The sequence below is a fragment of the Rana temporaria genome, chromosome 12, assembly GCF_905171775.1.
Source record: "Rana temporaria chromosome 12, aRanTem1.1, whole genome shotgun sequence".
Classification (NCBI taxonomy): Eukaryota; Metazoa; Chordata; class Amphibia; order Anura; family Ranidae; genus Rana; species Rana temporaria.
The window spans coordinates 57,160,044-57,174,150 of record NC_053500.1 but is presented as its reverse complement, the minus strand read 5'-3'; positions in this window follow the sequence as shown (position 1 = coordinate 57,174,150).

Here is a 14,107-nt window from a genome sequence, read left to right as displayed (position 1 = left end):
AACTTAGGTATGACCTTAGACTCCTACTCCTAGAAAATTTCGAGCGTGCAACAAAAAAACTTAAGATGACATACTACTCCACAGGTAATAAAGCAGGGAAATTATTAGCACAAACCCTCAGGGGACATAGATATAAGCTTAAAATTCCGTACATTATCCACCCACAATCCAATCAGAAAGAATATCATCCCCAGAAAATTGCAGACGCATTCAGTCATTATTACAGCACCTTATATAATTTAAAGGATGACCCATCCACCTTTCAGCCCACTCCGAACATCATTGATCAGTTCCTTAATAAACTAAATATACCTAAATTGTCACCTGAGCACCTACTAACTTTAAATTCACCCTTTGATGACCAAGAACTATCTAAAGTAATAGATTCACTCCCCCTAAACAAATCCCCAGGACCAGATGGTTTTGGTAGTGAGTACTACAAAACGTTCAAATCAGTCATATCTCCGCACTTATTACAAGTGTTCCGTTCTGCTGCTGCTTCGGCCTCTTTCCCACGAGAGATGTTGGAGGCCCTGATTGTCACTTTGCCAAAGCCCGGGAAGGAGCCCACCTGTCCTGCAAATTTTAGACCAATTTCCTTATTAAACATAGATATCAAGATCTATGCAAAATTATTAGCATTGCGCTTGGTGAATATACTACCGCTACTAATACACCCAGATCAAACAGGCTTCACAAAGCATAGGCAAACGTCAGACGCTACTAGACGCATGATAAATCTTATTCACCTGGCTCAGGTGCGACAAAGGCCTTCTCTGCTCCTATCCTTGGATGCAGAGAAGGCCTTTGATAGAGTCCACTGGTTGTATCTAACCAGGACATTGGAGGCTTTTGGCTTTAGGGGTGAGATTCTGTCTTCTATCTTAGCTCTTTACTCCAATCCCTCTGCCAGGGTTTTTATATCAGGTATTCTCTCCACCCCCTTCACAATCTCCAACGGCACAAGGCAGGGCTGTCCCCTGTCCCCCCTAATTTTTAATTTAGTAATGGAGCCATTTGCTATACACGTGAGATCACATCCTGACATAACAGGATTTGAGGTGGGCACTCAGAAGCATGCAATCAGTCTCTTCGCAGATGACATTATCATGATCATGACCAAGGTGGGTTCCTCCCTAGCCGCAACCTCTGAGGCACTAACATTATTTAACCGAATCTCTTATTACAAGGTCAATGAGAATAAATCCTTTATCCTGGGGTTGGGAATTGACCCCGTCACTCGCTCTGGACTTCACACCCACTTACACTTACGCTGGCTTACGCCGACGAAATTAAGTTACGCCGGCGCAACGTTAGGAGCAAGTGCATTGTGAATACTGTACTTGCCTCTCTGAGTTACGTTGGCGTAGAGCAAATGAGATGCGCTACGCCCGTGTAAAGATGCGCCAATCTACCTGATTCTAGCCCTATGTGTCCAGAGAATTGTAACTTCTAAAATATAGTTCATAAATGTTTATTAACTGCTTGCCGACCAGCCGCCGCAGTTTTACGGCAGCAGGTCGGCTCCCCTGTGCGAGAGCCCGTAGCTATACGTCAGCTCTCGCGCAGGCCACGCCCCCGACTCCCATGCGCGTGCCCGGTGGGCGCGATCGCCACCGGGCACACGCGATCACTCGTTACAGAGCGAGGACCGGGAGCTGTGTGTGTAAACACACAGCTCCCGGTCCTGTCAGGTTGAGAAATGCTGATGAACAGAAGATGAACAGAAGATCAGTCATTTCCCCTAGTGAGGCCACCCTCCTTCAGTTAGAACACACCCAGGGAACATACTTAACCCCTTCCCCGCCCCCTAGTGTTAACCCCTTCACTGCCAGTGGCATTTTTATAGTAATCCAATGCATTTGTATAGCACTGATCGCTATAAAAATGCCAATGGTCCCAAAAATGTGTCAAAAGTGTCCGAAGTGTCCGCCATAATGTCGCAGTACCGAAAAAAAAATCGCTGATCGCCGCCATTACTAGTAAAAAAAAATATTATTAAAAATGCCATAAAAATACCCCCTATTTTGTAAACGCTATAACTTTTGCGCAAACCAATCAATAAACCCTTTTGCGATTTTTTTATGAAAAATATGTAGAAGAATACGTATCGGCCTAAACTGAGGAAAAAAAAATGTTTTTTTATATATTTTTGGGGGATATTTATCATAGCAAAAAGTTAAAAATATTCATTTTTTTCAAAACTGTCGCTCTATTTTTGTTTATAGCGCAAAAACGAAAAACCGCAGAGGTTATCAAATACCACCAAAAGAAAGCTCTATATGTGGGAAAAAAAGGACGCCAATTTTGTTTGGGAGCCATGTTGCACGACCACGCAATTGTCAGTTAAAGAGACGCAGTGCCGAATCGCAAAAAGTGCTCTGGTCTTTGACCAGCAATATGGTCCGGGGGTTAAGTGGTTAAAAGAAGCAACATTTACATCAAGCTAATGCGTTTAGAAGGCTCCCTCTTCTTCAGGGCTGTCATGCATACTATTTGATGGAGATTTTAAAAACCAGGATGGCAGGATTCTGTCTTTAGTACGCAGAAACAGCCCTGAAGAAGGGAGTGTCTATTCCCTCAAAATGCGTTGGCTTGATGTACATGTTGCTACTTTTTAATAAACATCTATGAACCATACTTTATAAGTTTCAACTCTCTGGACACCGGGCACTCCTTCCTTTTTATCCAAATGACTGTAAGGTTACACAGAAAAGGCAGCAGACCAATCCCCAAGAGGGCCCATTGCCACCATCCATAACTGGGCACTCTCCACTGTGCAGGCCTTTCTTTTAGCCTGCACAAACACCCACCCAGGACCAGTGACCAGGGCCGGTGCTTAACGATTTTGTGCCCTAGGCAAGGGTGTCATTAGACTTGCCTATGGCTACTCTGGTGACAGGATCAGAGAGTTGATTTACTAGACTGCAGCTATGTCTCCTCCTCCTCTGCCTCCCCAGCTGTGCCATCCTTCTCCACTGACCTCATGCCCAACGACTCCTCCACCTCCCCAGCTGTGTCTGCCTCCGCCGACCAAATGCCCGGCGCCAACTCCCCAGCTGTGCCCGCCTCCTCCGCCGACCTCATACCAGGAGCCTTTGCAAATGGCATTTGTAAAGGATTTTTTTTATTTAAAACTGCTTGCGGCTGTAATGTATTGCCAGACCCCAGCAATATAGATAAAAATCATTGAAAAAAACGGTGTGAGTCCCCCCCCCAAAAAAAAAAATCAACACCAGGCCCTTCAGGTCCGGTATGGATTTTAAGGGGAACCTCACGCCAAAATTAATAAAAAAAAAATGTGGGGGTCCCCACCAAAATCCATACCAGACCCTTATCCGAGCACTCAACCTGGTAGGCCACAGGAAAAGGGAGAGAGCGCCCACCCCTCCTGAACCGTACAAGGCCTCCCAAAACACCTTGTCCCCATGTTGATGGGGACAGGGGCCTCTTCCCCACAACCCTTGCTCATGGTTGTGGGGGTCTGTGGGCGGGGGGCTTATCGGAATCTGGAAGCCCCCTTTAACATAGTCCCCCATCTGTGAAAGGGTATCGGGTACATTGTACCCCTACACATTCACCAGAAAAAGTGTAAAACAAGTAAAAATGACAGGAGACAGTTTGGGACAAGTCCTTTATTACAAAATTTAAATGTCCTGCGATTTCCATCCATCTTTGATCACAGTGCCGACGGGCCAAGAAAGAAAAGGAAAAACATTGCCTCACGTGACATCATAAGAGGGTGGGTCACCTGATTACATCACCGGGTGGCCCCACCCTCAGCTATATAAGAGCTGTCAGTGCAAAAAGGCTCAAGTCAGGGGAGCCTCCCATCGAGTTGGAGTTTTTCAATTTTTTTCCCTCGGGTCATCGGCAATGTGATCGAAGATGAATGGACATTGCGGGACATTTTTTTATAAAGGACTTGTCCCAAACTGTCTACTGACATTTTTACTTTTTTTAACACTTTTTTGGGTGAATGTTTAGGGGTACAATGTGCCTGATACCCATTCACATAGGGGGGGGGGCAGGGTCTGGCGGTCCCCTTGTTAAAGGGGGCTTCCAGATTCCGATAAGCCCTCCGCCCACAAACCCCCACAACCACTGGGCAATGGTTGTGGGGAAGAGGCCCTTGTCCCCATCAAGCCTAATATGCAAGTTATTGTCGTAAAACGTCTTTGAGAACCCGGGTCTTGCCCCAGGGAACATGTATCAAAGGAAAAACTCCTGAAAAAATTACAGTTTTTAAAACTTTTTTTCCATTGATACATGTTCCCTCGGGCAAGACCCGGGTTCTCAAAGATGTTTTCACAGGCATACTATAGACACCCAGCAGGTACGGTATTTAAAGGAATTTTTCATTTATTTTTATTTTTATTTAAGCATCATTAAAATCACTGCTTAAAAAAATATAGCTGGGTGTCTATAGTATGCCTGTGATAACGTCTTTAAATAGCACAATCACCTGCCTGCCAGTAAATTAGGAAGAACTGATCTAGCTAAACTATACAGTGTATAAATATATGTACAACACCTGGGATGTATATATATCCTCTACACACTGTAACATTAACTGACTAGCCTGCCTGCCTGCCTGCTCTATCTACCTGCAAAAAATGACACTCTCTCTGTCTCTCTCTGTTAACTGCCGCAACACACTACACAAGTCCGCCCTGCAGGTGGCCTTTTATAGTGTGGGGCGTGTACTAAACCCCCTGAACCATAATTGGCCAAAGCCACCCTGGCTTTGGCCAATTATGGCTCTCCGTTTTTTACGCGCTGTGATTGGCCAAGCATGCGGGTCATAGTGTATGCTTGGCCAATCATCAGCAAGCGATGCCGCAGTGGATTATGGTCTGTGAAACGTAAATTGAATTTGGCGCGAACGACCCGTTTTGTTCGTATTTCGACGAACGATCAAACATGCGATGTTCGAGTTGAACATGAGTTCGACTCGAATACGAAGCTCATCCCTAGTAAATACTAATACGAACTGTATCATTTTTTTCACTTGGGTAGACCAAGACTGCAGGAGGGAATTTTATCCAGTTTTAAGAACTGTCCATGGTTGCTTCATAAAACATTAAAACACAGGGTGACATATAGAGATGGCCTGCCGGTTCGCCAGGCGGTCGTTTTGCGGCGAACTTTCGTCGTTCGCGGTCCGTCAAACCGTCGGACATCTGCCGATGTTCGCGGCGGTCCGCAATGTTACATGGGTAAGAACTTTGACCTATGACACATCCATCAGGTGGTGCAGGACAGCCAATTGAGACATTTCAGCACATGGATATACCCCATACCTTATAAATAGACCTGATCTGGCGGCCATCTCACATTCTGTTGTTTGTCAGTGTAGGGAAAGGGTGCTGTGTTTGGATCAGGGACAGGCTGTATTATTTCAAATAGCTATCTAAAGATCCACAAAAGTTCTCTTAAGGACTGATATAGGTGTGCTACTTGCTCTAGTATATAGGTGTCTAATACATTCATATACTTTTTGTCAGTGTAGGGCGAGGTTGGCGTTTCCAGCAGGGACAGCGTTTAGCAACAAAAATCACTACCTAACAGGTCTACAAAAGTCCTTTCAAGCACTGGTATAGGTGTGCTACTTGCCGTGCACTGCAGTATATATAGGTGTATTATACACTTATAATAAACTTTCAAATATAGAAAACATATTATAGTGGATTTGTATTGTGCATCATTGTGACTGGCGGTGTATTTGGTTACTGCTGGATTTTTGCCTCTTTCGCTGCGTTTCCTCTGCTACACACATTAAAAAAAATTCCTGAAAAAAAGTTTCATAACTGGTGAAATAAACCAGTGGCCCCCCAAAACAACAGATTTTGTTATATACCTTCTTCCACATATAGTGCACTTCTTTAGAGACTTTTGTCACAGAGTCATTTAAAAAATGACAGGCAGGCCCTTCCGCAGGGGTGGTAGGGGTAGGCAGGAGCACCAGGCCAGAGCCAAAGTGAGAAGTGGCACAATGTTCGTTCGATTACCTCAAAGGACGCACCAGACTTGGTTGAGTGGCTCGCCACCAACACCACCACCACTTCCGCTTGAGTCACAGGAATTATTTTCCGATCCATCAGAAGACATTTCGGATGCGCAGCCATTCTTGGCATTGGATCAGGAAGAGGAGGTAGCAACAGCCGGCACTCAGCAGTCTGACGACAGTACTCAGATCAGCCCAAGGAGGTTGGTGCCTGCTGTTGCTGCCTACTCCGAGATCTCTACTGTTAGTGATGGGGAAGGTGACGTCGATGATGACGTGTCTACAGACGTCACGTGGGTGCCCACAAGAGATTAAGAGGAGGGGAGTTCAGAGGGAGAGATGGACCAACATATAGGGAGGAGAAGCAGGCCGAACTTACATTGCACAGGAGGGACAAAGCAGACTCCTAATGTATCAGGAGCGAGCCATCAACCATGTACGGTCACATCTGGCGCTCCCAGGACACCAGCCCATGGCTCCGCAGTGTGGGCTTTTTTTAATGTGTCCGCTGCAGACAATAGTGTTGCCATCTGCAGCCTTTGCAGTCAATGCATAAGTCGCGATAAGCCCAACACTCACCTAGGGACGACCGCCTTAAGAAGGCACCTGGCCTCCCATCACCGAGCCCAGTGGGAGCAACGCCATCAGAACCCACAAAGCCACACTCCAGGCTCTCACTGTCCAGCCTCTTCTTCTTCTCCTTCCCCTCTATGCTCACAATTGTCCTCCACTCCACCTTCCATCATGCCTTCCTCACGTTTTTCTGCAAAAAGGCAGGCTTCCGTGGAAAAAAAGATGACGCCGGTTGACCGATGGCTTGTCGGAACTGATAGCCCGCCAACTACTGCCATATAAACTGGTGGAGTCGGAGGCCTTTCGAAAATTTGTGGCCATTGGAACACCACAATGGAAGGTCCCAGGAAGGAATTTTTTTTCACAGAAGGGCATCCCAGAGCTATATGGCCATGTTCAGCGGCAAGTGAATGTATATCTGGCACACAGTGTCGGTGCCAAGATACATCTGACCACAGACACGGGGTCTAGCAAACACGGGCAGGGAAGGTATATAACTTTCACTGCCCACTGGGTGAACCTTCTGACGGTTGTCAAGCATGTAACCCATGGCACCCATGTAGATTTGGTTTTACCGCCACGGATTACATGCAGGCCTGCCTCTTTTTCTCCTCCTCCTCTTACTCCATCCTCCCTCTCCTCCTCGGCTGACTCCTCATTTTCCGATGCTACTGTCTCTTCCCCTGCGCCACCCAAGATCCCCAGAACCTATTCGACATGCCAGGTGAGACATTGCCATGCAGTGCTGCGTCTGTTGTGCCTGGAAGACAAGGGCCACACTGGTCCTGCACTCCTTTCAGCTTTGCGTTCACAGGCAGATCAGTGGCTAACACCGCTCAATTTGACAGTTGGTAAAGTGGTGTGCGACAACGGTGCCAATCTGCTGAACGCGCTGAAACAGGGCAAAATTACACACGTGCCATGCATGGCACACGTCCTGAACTTGCTCGTGCAGCAAATTGTTGCCAAATACCCTGGGCTCCAGGACGTCTTGCGGCAGGCCAGGAAAATCTCAACCCATTTCCAAAGATCTTACACGGCCATGGCTCGCCTTTCTGACATTCAGCGGCGTCACAACCTGCCCGTCAGACGTCCTATTTGTGACTGCCCGACGCTATGGAACTCAACATTGTATATGCTTTATAGGCTGTTCCAGCAGAAACGTGCAGTTAACGACTACCTGTACGAACTCTGCGGCAGGACAGGTTCTGGGGAGCTTGATTTTTTCACACCGCGCCAGTGGCTGCTCATGCGTGACTCATGCAGACTTCTGCGGCCATTTGATGAGATCACCAAACTGGTCAGTCGCAGCCAAGGCGCCATCAGTGACATCGTACCTTACGCCTTCTTTCTGGAGCGTGCATTGCGTTGTGCTATTGATCAAGCCATCGAGGAGCAGGAGCAGGAAGATGAGGAAGTCGCAATGCAGGATGAATTCCCAGGGGGGGCTACTCCACCTGAGACAAGTCAACAATGGGAGTCTGAAGAGGAGTCAGAGGAGGATGGTGCCGGGGCGGAGGAGGAGGAGCAAGATGAGCATGCTTTAAACCTTTCTGGGATCCCTGGTGTTGTCCGTGGATGGGGGGGAGGAGAACGAGGACGACATTATCCTGGATGATGAGCAGGAGCCAGGGCAATACATCGCTTCCAGTTTAGTGCAAATGGGGGCCTTCATGCTCCGGTGTTTTAAGAAGGACCCCCGTATAAAAAGCATAAAGGGCAAGGACCAGTACTGGGTGGCAACGTACTTAGACAAAACATGGCGGAAATGTTTCCACCATCACAGAGAGCTATCAGAATGCAGCACTTCCAGGTCTTGCTTCGAGAAATGCTGCATTCTGCCTTTGAGTCCACTGGCAAAGGAATTTCCACTCACAGAGAAACATTTTTAGGTAACAATCCAACAGTGCCTGCAAGTAGAGGGTGGTTTAAAGATGTCTTAGTCACTAATATGAGATCATTCTTTCAGCCGACCCATCAACAGCTGTCCTCCGGAATCCAGCATCAGGGAACGCCTAGAGTGACAGGTGTCCGACTACATCTGGTTAACGGCCGATATGGACGCACTGAGAAGTGATGAACCCCTGGACTACTGGGTGGGCAGGCTTGACCTCTGGCCAGAGCATGCACAATTTGCAATGGAACTGTTGGCTTGCCCCTCATCCAGTGTCCTGTCCAAAAGGACGTTCAGCGCAGCAGGGGGGGTCGTGACCGATAAGCGCACTCGCCTAGCTCACAACAGTGTTGACTACCTCACATTTATAAAAATGAATGAAGCATGGATCTCGGAGGAATTCAACACAGGTGACCAGTAGACCATGTTTCATTCAAATTCTGGTTAACGCCTGTGGGCTAATTTTTTGGGCCTGTACTGGTCGACACTTTATTCTGTATCCAGTGAATGCCTAATGTACCACCAGCCACAGAATACAAAGTTATTTGCTCTCCGGTGAACGCCTGTGGCCACGCGCTAATTTTTGGGGCCTGTAATGGTCAACACTTACTTCTGTATCCGGTGAATGCCTAATGTACCACCAGCCACAGAATACAAGGTTGTTCGCTGTCAGGTGAACGCCTGTCGGCTAATTTTTGGGGCTTGTAATGGCCGGCACTTACTTAGGTATCCAGTTTTTCACTTAATACTTCTGGTAGGTCAGTGTCCATGTTGTGGGACTATTTGTGCACAGGCACAGCTAGTAAGTATTTTGTGGCTGCAAATATGACCTGAAGATTTTTAATATTTGCCTGCCATTAAAGTCAATGGGGCCCGCCGCAAACTTGCGGTTCGCGGACATTTGCGATCGTTCACGGTTAGCGTTCGCAAACCGTCCTGTCGGATGTTCGTCCATCACTAGTGACATAATGTAAGAAACAATATATATATACTGTGTGTGTGTGTATATATATATATATATATATATATATATATATATATATATATATACACATAATATTCAAGCACAAAGATATGAACATAAAGATATGAACGCATGTTTTTTGTTTTTGGGTGTTTGAGAAAAGCTTTCAATGGCATAATTAGGTAATCCCACGTACATATCCACATGATTCCTATATTGTCCTTTACAAAGACTTGCTTCCTAATTGTGGAATAATTTTTCATATATCTCCCTGATTCTGTTGATTTTTGTTCTCTTGATTATTATTATTGCTGAAAACCCCCTATTACTATAAAACGCTGAAAAACTTTGTGGGAGTTAAAAATTGAAAGGGTAAGATACCACCTGCTTTCAGTAGAAAAAAAAGGAGCTGTCAATTTTACACTTTAACACCCACTTTACCTTTTGAAATTTCAGTATTTGATCAGCTTTTGAATCAGCTGTAAAAAGCCAATGTGTGCTTATTTGTAATAAGTTATTTGCACATTTATTATTGGCAAAAAATGTGTTTATTGAAAAAAAAAGCACACAAAATGAGGCCAGTGTTCACAGTGGACTAATGCTAGGTTCACACCTATGCAGAAACACACTACAGTCCATGTAACATGGCTTCCTATGGGACACGTTAACATCTTTGTGTTTTTTAGCCGCTGCGTTTTTGGAAAGGGTCAGGGACTTTTTTCCCCGCAACAGATTGAGTTTTGCGTGTAATATACTTTCATGGACCAAAAATGCAAGTGTTTTTTACGTGCATTTTGCGGTTTCTTTTTTTCCTTAACAAACTGTGAATAGCCGATTGTTAAGGAGCGGGCAGCTGCTGCAAAAAAAAAAAACGATAGCTAATCAGCTGTCAGAGGGGTTCTCTGCTGACAACTAAATGTATAAAAAAGCCACTCCCCCCTTCTGAACCACATGCCTTCAACATGGGGGGGGCTTTGGTACAGGGGGCATCCCCCCAAAGCATCTTATTCCCATGTTGATGATGACAAGGGCCTCTTCCCCACAACCCTGGCCAGTGGTTGTGGGGGTCTATGGGCGGTGGGGGGGGCTTATTCGAATCTGGAATATTCCCAGATCCCGGCCCCCATGTGAATGAGTAGGGGTACATTCACCAAAAAAGTATCAAAAATAAATAAGAACACAGAGAACCAGGTATGTCATTGTGTGGCCCTGCCCCTTAGTTATTTAATAGCTGTCAGGCAGCGGAAGTTTTTGGTGGGAGCTGATCTTTTTTTTTTCATTTCCGCATTGACAGCGGCGTTCATTGTGGTTGGTGCTGGATTTACTTTTTTGGTGAATAAGTAGGGACACAATTTACTCATTCACATGGGGGTGGGGCGGGATCTGGGGGCTCCTCTGTTAAAGGGGGCTTCCAGATTCTGATAAACCTCCCGTCTGCAGACCCACACAACCACCGGCCAGAGTTGTGGGGAATAGGCCCTTGTCTTTTTTTTTTTTGCAGTGCCCCAACATACTAAACACCGCTAACCAGACACATGGCACTCTACTCACCTGCACAGTGCAGAATTGCTTTGGACTGCCAGCACTGTAGGAGGCCACATCCACCCTTCACTCAGCCACGCTATAACTCTAGTTGCAATCTTCCTCCCAACTAACACACAGTATCTCACAAAAGTGAGTATACCCCTCATATTTTGTAAATATTTTATTCTATATTTTCATGTGACAACGGTGAAGAAATTACACTTTGTTACAATGTAAAGTAGTGAGTGTACAGCTTGTATAACAGTGTACATTTTCTGTCCCCTCAAAATAACTCAACACACAGCCATTAATGTCTAAACCGCTGGCAACAAAGGGGAGTACACCTAGCCAGAACTACTGTGAGCAGTCTACAGGCAGGGGCCAGAGTGTAGGGTAAACCCAAACCAGTTTGCAGGCCGCATCTCACCATTACTTGAACTACAGCTCTAGAGTGACATCTAGACACAGTCCCCACCTAGGCACTTACTTTCCCAATGCTGGAGCTGGAGAATAACAAAGCTGCCATTGTAATTCCCTCCCTACCTCTTGACTATTATTGCTGCTGGGGATTGAGGGACTATGCTGTTGGAAAACCCCTGAGTTAGCATAGATTATAGTCTTCCAATGATCGTGGTCATACCTTTACTCCAAGTTCCACTGTTACCTTTCATTGTAAAATGGGACAAATGACTTCAGCTGAAAAGAATTGGAAGATTACAATCTTTTCTTCATCAATCCTGATATCTTGGGTCCTGTGGTTTGGCATTGAGGATTAGATTTTTGTTGGCAGTGGAAATAATTAGCAATAACTGGTCATTGTCATTTATTCACATCTCCCCTTGTTTCTCCCTGTTCTGTCCAGCAGAGACAGACAGCATTTTGAAATGGAGACACCAAAATGTTTGATGACCTTGCCTTCATGATTTAACAAGTGCAGCCAGGGCCGCTGATAGGAGGGGACCACCAGCCCTCCTGTAGGGGGCCCTGGCACACAGAGGGGCCTGGACAGCAGGAGGATCGGTGGAGAACAATGCCCTTCGTGTCTCTCACCGAGGTTTCTCCCCCTCTCCATCCCGCTGGCTTTTAGCTGCTGGGTGAGAGACATGGAGGGATAATAACCCTGGCCTGCGGCCGCTGAGCTCCTTCCCCCACACTCACAGCTGGGACAAGGAGACTGGAGGCTGAAGCAGTGAGGAGACATCCAGGAGGAGGTGAGCTGTGTTGTGCACATGAGACCGGATCATATGGCTTTGCACTGTATACACACAGTGCCCCCTATCCACATTTCCTTCTGCCACAAGCAAGCCCTGGAGCAGATAGGGGGCAGTGTGTATACAGTGCAATGCGATGTACAGTCAGATCCGGTTTTCATGTGCTGTATACTGTAGATGAACGATCTTCTGACAGGACAAAACAGCACACCTCCTGCTGGCTTTGTAGTGGTTTCTCCCTGTAAGTTGGGGGAGGAGAATGGGTGGGTATCTTTTCTGGGAAAAGTAATGGGTATTTAGGAATGAGGAATATGTGTTAGGAGGAGGGTTTGGGGTGGGGAGGAGGGTTTGGGGTGGGGGGGAGGGTTGAACCAGGAGAGGGGATGCTTGTGCTGGGGGTGGATTTCAGTAGGGAGGAAGAATTTGTGCTGGGAGAAGGGATGTGTGGGAATTTGTCCAAGGAGGGGGATTGAAGAAAGAAGATTTGTGCTGGGAGGGGAGATGGGGGTGATTTTGTACCTGGAGCTGGTGGGGGCATTCTGGCTAATTGGAGGGATGGGGGGGGGGGAATGTGCTGGCAGGGGGATTTGGTGAAAAAAGATTTGTGCTAGGATAGAAAGTTTGATGTGTGCTAGGCTGGTGAATTTTTGGGGTGAGGGAGATTTGTACTAAGAGGGGGAATTGGGGTGGCATTTGTGTCCACTAATAATGATTATCATGTATTTTTTGTGATGATATTGTATAAAATACTGTCAAGTGTGTGTGTGTGGGGGGCCATCAGATAGGCTGTATGGGGCCCAGTGATTCCTAACAATGAGTGCAGTAAGAACTTCCTCTACCTGATACTTGAATCTGCGGGAACTGAACTGACCACTGAGATAGGATGCATTCTTCTGCTCTGCACATCTCTCAATTTAACTTTAAAATGGAGACACCTGTCTCTCTTTTTGAGCATGGTCTCTCAATTTGTAAACCTTCTCTTTTGACATGCTTTTTCACTGTCTCTTTCCATGGTTGTTATCCTATCGTAATGTCTTTTGTAACAGTTTTCTTTCCCCTTTAGTGCAGCAGGGGACTTGTTTAAGATATAAACACACATTAAGATAAAAATTAAAAAACCTTCTGCCTTTGCAACCACTTTAATATAACTTTAAAAATATTTTAATTTACTTTTGAAAAAACATAACCATGTTGAAGTTTACAGTGCCTTGAAAAAGTATTTGTCGGAACATTTGGGGTTAAAAGAATACACATAAGATCGCACATTTGATATGTTTCATAGTGTTCCATATTCATAATATGTTTAGCAGAAGAGATGCCATTTTGTGTCTTAAACCTGTGAATAAGGCCTTGTTCCCAGAATGACCTATCTCTTCACAAGAAACTGGATGCCTATCTGTGCCATCTCCAAGGTCATATATCTTGGGGGTTTAACACTTAGAAGATAAGAGAATGATGAGGAATTCTGGTTTCATGGAAGATGAAAAGCCTGCACAGCATGACACGAAACTCAGCATTGTCTTTGCATTATGAGACTAAGGGGGCTATTCACAATCCCAGTGAAATTATATTATCTTAAATAGTATTGTATCTTTATAATGCCACAACAACAACATGTATATCAGTAATTCACATAATACTACTCGTTAATACATAGACACTACTGGGGTCCCAGGTATAAGATCCTAAAATAACTTCAAAGTATTAGACTGCCTTGATCACAGCCCGACATTAGTTTAAAGGAACTTTCCAAGGCCTGTGTGTTGATCATAAAACCTTATCTCAATCATAACTTTAGACGTTGCCAAGATGTCTGACAATTGTTTGACATACAGGACAATTTATGGGGGGGTTTTATAGGCCCAAGTTAGAGAGGTCATAAGTCATGATTAACTCTGCTTGACCTCATCATTAGGAATAATTCCTTACACGCT